The following is a 6,000-nucleotide window of genomic DNA, read 5'->3' as shown; positions in this document are numbered from 1 at the left end:
ATCTACATGCACATTCACATCCATACATCCACATCTATATGCTCATTCACATCCATACATCCACATTCATGCATCCACATCTACATGCATACATCCATACATCCACATCCACATTTACATTCATGCATCCACACCTACATCCTCATTCACATCCATACATCCACATTCATACATCCATACATCCACATTCATATATCCACATCCACATCCACATTCACATCCATACATCCACATCCACATGCTTATCTCCATTTTCACATCCTCATTTATATATCCACATCCCATATCCACATTCATACATACACATCCATATCCATATCCACATGCATCTTATCATATCTTATCACTTCCCATATCTTTTATGCATACCTCTATGCATGAAATTCAATTATGCTAAAAGTAACACTTTTATAATAAAATATTCAACTTTTATGCATACCTCTATGCATGAAATCCAATATGATAAAAGTAACACTTTTGATATTAAAAAATTATCCTCTATGCATACTTCTATGCATGAAAATTAAAATGATAAAAGTAACACTTTTGATATAAAAATTTTCCTTTATGCATACTTCTATGCATGAAAATTAAAAATGATAAAAGTAACACTTTTAATATAAAAAAAATTATCCTTTATGCATACTTCTATGCATGAAAATTAAAAATGATAAAAGTAACACTTTTGATATAAAAAATTTTCCTTTATGCATACTTCTATGTATGAAAATTAAAAATGATAAAAGTAACACTTTTAATATAAAAAAATTATCCTTTATGCATACTTCTATGCATGAAAATTAAAAATGATAAAAGTAACACTTTTGATATAAAAAAATTTCCTTTATGCATACTTCTATGTATGAAAATTAAAAATGATAAAAGTATCACTTTTAATATAAAAAAAATTATCCTTTATGCATGATATTAAAATTCAATTTCTCCATGATTATAATGAAATTCTTTCAATTAATCTAGGATGATAATTCCTAGAATATGGTAGGAAGTCCTCTTTTTATGCTTTGAATGAAATTATTTTATGCATAATTTTTATAAAAATTTTGCCATAGCTCCGCTGCTATGACTGATAAATCTCAATTTTTTCTAAGGGATAAAGCTTATCATTAAGGAAATAATTAAAATGATCTCTAATTGGATCATTAATCTATAATGGATTGAATCATCAATATGCATAAACTAAAAGCATAGGCAAAAGCCATTAATTTGGCCTCAAGCATAGCTTAATCTTGGATTAAGGAAAAGCTTTATGAAAAGCTTCATGTGGATTGAGAATGGGTCATGAGTATGACCATTTCTTGAGTGAGAGAGAGAAATTACATAAAAACCATTAGAATTTAAACATAAATAAAAATTAACTTCAATAGCATCATACCAATTAAGCTTCTCAAGCTTGAGAGGGGTTGAGAAGGGAGAAACATTGAGAAATTATAGAAAGATCAATATTCACTAATTACCTTACAAATTGCTTGATTCTTTGTTCACGGTAGAGGCCCCCAACCAATCAATTGGTTTAGTATGTTGATGGAGCCACCAATGGGGATTGAAGAAAGAGAGAAGTGTCAAAAACTAGTGAATTACTAAAGAATTCACAGTTCTTGGCTTAGGTAGAGTAGAGTAACAAAGCATAAGACACTATATATTTTTGGCTTAGGTGGAGTAGAGTAACAAAGCATAAGACACTATATATTTTGGCTTAGGTGGAGTAGAGTAACAAAGCATAAGACACTATATATTTTGGCTTAGGTGGAGTAGAGTAACAAAGCATAAGACACTATATATTTTGGCTTAGGTGGAGTAGAGTAACAAAGCATAAGACACTATATATTTTGGCTTAGGTGGAGTAGAGTAACAAAGCATAAGACACTATATTTTTTTCAACAAGGGGAGGCTTCTATTTATAGGAAAATTTGAGCTCCTAACCAAACAAACTGATTCTAGAATTTTCCAAGTCAGTTTGGTCACTTTTTGACCATTTTTAGGTCAGTTAAGCTAACTTTTTGGAACTAGACTTGAATGAGGAGAGAGGAGAGATGAAATATCTCAATTTTTATGAGTTTAAAACTCATTCAAGCATGTGAAATATGCACCTCCTTTAAAGAACTCTCCTTCCTTACATATGTGTCATACTGGAATCATTTTAATATTGCTCATAGTTTTTTTACTAATAAACCTTGTACATTTTCAACTCTTCATCTTATGTGAAATATGCACCTCCTTTAAAGAACTCCCCTTCCTTACATATGTGTCATAATGGAATCATTTTAATATTGCTCATAGTTTTTTATTAATAAACCTTGTACATTTTCAACTCTTCATCTTATGTGAAATATGCACCTCCTTTAAAGAACTCCCCTTCCTTACATATGTGTCATAATGGAATCATTTTAATATTGCTCATAGCTTTTGATTAATAAACCTTGTACATTTTCAACTCTTCATCTTATGTGAGCATTTAAGGGACTCCCCTTCCTTACATATGTGTCATAATAAAATCATTATATCCAAAATATCTCATATTTTTAATATTGCACATAGTTTTTTACTAATAAACCTTGTACATTTTCAACTCTTCACCTCATGTGAGCATTTACTCATTTTTGGGTATTTTCTTTTTACAAGTTGGATTTATCTCCTCCCTACACATGGATTGATGCTATTGGTCCATAGGAACCTTAATTGGACCATAGTCTAAAGATTTCTGAAAATCTAGACCCTTAGGCTAAGGTTCTTTATACCTATTTTCAATTAATTCCAATTGCACATTGGAAAATTCTTTTTAAATTTCTGTTTCAGGGGAACTCATTTGAATTATAAGAGATATTTTTCTATCCAAAAATATTCAAAATCTAAATATTCTCTCTCTAGAATATTTCTCTCTCTCTAGGTTAGAAACAAGGTCTTTATATTTTTGAAGAGGGATTGATTACAGGGGAAGATACTAGACATCAAAAAAGGGGTTGGGGGGAGGAATCTTACAATTATTTTAATTATGCCAAGAATTCCACTTTTACCATTTAAATGATTGAATTTCAAATGTCATGGGAATTTTTCTTTTATCATTTAAATTTTTTTCATCATAAAATAAATTTATCTAAGATTTCTCTTAAAACTAAATAAAAATATCCATTAATTCAAATATGCCAAGAATTCCACTTTTACCATTTAAATGATTGAATTCCAAATGTCATGGGAATTTCTTTTTTATCATTTAATTTTTTTTCTTGCATAAAATAAATTTATCTAAAATTTCTCTTTAAATAAAAATATTCATTATTTTAATATACCAAAATTTCTCTTTTTCCAATTAATTACATGGATCTCCATCATCATGGGAATTCCTCTTTTTACATAAAAATAAAATTACCAAAAATTTCTCTTTTCTTTAATTAATTATTTATGTATAAATACTAAAAATTATTTTTCCATGAATGTTATAAACATCATTCTTTTAGCATAGGATGACCAATCTTAGAATATGGTAGGAAGTCCTCTTTTGGCATTATGCATAAAAATAATATATGTTTTATTTTTAAATTTTTTTACCATAGCTTCGCTACTATTACTGATAATTTTTAATTATTCTAAAAATAATAAGATTCTGTAATACAATTATGATAGAATAACTATCCTTAGACTTAGATCCAAATTATGGAATTAAATCCTAAGTTTACCATAATTTTATTAACATAAAAGCATTAAAAAAGCCATTTTCTTAACCTCTACCTTACCAAGCTTAGAGTATGGTTTTGAATTAAGAATTTATGAGAAGCATCTATTTGATAAAGAATTAGTCATAGGAATGACTATTCTTTTGGGAGAGAAAGATATACATAAAAAGCATCCTAATTAAGCATAAAGATTAACTTTTTTATGATTAATCATTAGAATTCTTATAGAAAGCTTGATTTGCATTGAAAAAAATTAATTTCAAACTTATCAAGCTTGAGAGGGGTTGAGAAGTGAAATCTTTTGAGAATATGTGAAAACCATGAAATTACTTCTTACCTCTAGATTTTCTTGCTTCTTTATCTTAGAAGGAAGCCCCCAACCAATCAATTGGTTTAGTATGTTGAGAAGAAAGCTCCAAGGATTGTTGAGCAGAGAGAGAAGCTCCATTCTCTCCAAAAGTAGAGGATTTTTAAGGGATAATAGAAAATATGAATATTTTAATGTAATACCAGCATGGTATAGTTCACAAATGAGAATACAAAAGAATGAGGGTCAATAAGTTTGCGAGTGGAGGGGTAGCAGCCCCATGGAGCTACTTACAAAGTTTTACCTGCATCGCACACCGTCGTATGATAATGATGCCCATGCAAACCCTCTATTTTTTGCACAGGGGACCCCTTGGGGCACTATGTGAAAAATAGCGGGTGCCAAAACACTGTTCTACCGATCTAGCATCGTATGGTTGTGATATTTTGAGAGTGAAGGGGTAGTAGTCCATAGACCCTCTCACAAAGTTTCACCACCATTGGACACCATATGATAATGATGCCCTACCCAAACCCACTATTTTTTCCATAGGGGACCCCTTGGGCACTTTTCGAAAAATAGTGGGTGGTACCACACTGTCTTACTCATGTGACGTTCGATGGTGAAACTTTGCAAGTGGCTCGGTAGTAGCCCCATGGACCCACTCAAAAAGTCCCACCATTGAACATTGTTAATGATGCCCCCACCCAAGCCCGCTATTTTTTTAATAGGCGACCCCTTGGGCACTATGCGAAAAATAGCGAGTGGCAACAAACTGTCCCATCCATCTAGCATGGAGGTGAAACTTTGTGAGACGAGTGGAGGGCTAGTAGTCCTATGCATCTACTCGCAAAGTTTTACCAAAATCCAACACTGTATGATTATGATGCCTTACCCAAGCCTGCTATTTTTGCATAGGGGACCCCTTGGGCACTATACAAAAAATAGCGGGTGGCAGCACATCATCCCACCCATTCGACATGTGATGGTGGAAAAACTTTGCAAATGGAGGGCTAGCAGCCACCTAGGCAAGGCTATGGAAAAGTGGATTGAAGCCATGGAAGAATACTTCGTTGTCACTCGATATACAATGAGAAAAGTAAGATTGCTCTTTGCCCAAGGGTTCCCCTATACAAAAACTAGTGAGTTTGGGTGGGACATCATTATCATACAGTGTTCGATGGTGATGAAACTTTGCGAGTGGGTCCATTGCACTGCTACCCCTCCTCTCACAAAGTTTCACCACCATCGGATGCTAGATGTGCAGGACGGTGTGTTGCCACCCCCATGCTATTTTTCGCATAGTGCCCAAGGGGTCCCCTATTAAAAATATAGCAGGTCTGGGTAGGACATCATTATCATATGGTGTGGGATGGTGGTGAAACTTTGCGAGTAGGTCCATGAGGCTACTACCCCACAATTCACAAAGTCTCACCACCATGGGACACCGGATTTTTGGGACGGTTTGTTGCCACCCGCCGCTATGTTTCGCATAGTGCCCAAGGGGTACCCCCTATGCAAACAATAGCGCGTTTGGGTGGGAAATCATATCATATGGTGTCCTCGAGAGTGGTGAAACTTTGCGAACACGTCCATCGGGTTGCTACCCCACCACTCACAAGACTTCACCACCATACACATCGGCGGATGGGTGGGATGGTGTGTTTCCATCCTCTTTTTCTCGCATAGTGTCCAAGGGGTTCCCAATGCAAAAAATAGCGAGTTTTGGTTGGGCTTCATTATGATATGGTGTCCAATGGTGGTGAAACTTTGCGAGTGGGTCCATGGATTGATACCCCACCACTCGCAAAGTTTCACCAATATTGGACGCTATATGGGTGGGAAGGTGTGTTGCTAGCGCTATTTTCTGTGTAGTGCCCAAGGGGTCCCTCTATGCAAAAACAGTGTGTTCGGGTAGGGCATCCTTATTACATAGTGTCTAATGCAGGTGAAACTTTGCGAGTGGGTCCATGAAACTTTGCGAGTGGGTCCATGGGACTGCTA

Source organism: Cibotium barometz, chromosome 20, assembly GCF_041138505.1.
Source record: "Cibotium barometz isolate CiBa-2024 chromosome 20, ASM4113850v1, whole genome shotgun sequence".
NCBI classification, from domain to species: Eukaryota; Viridiplantae; Streptophyta; class Polypodiopsida; order Cyatheales; family Cibotiaceae; genus Cibotium; species Cibotium barometz.
This window is presented reverse-complemented; position numbering follows the sequence as displayed.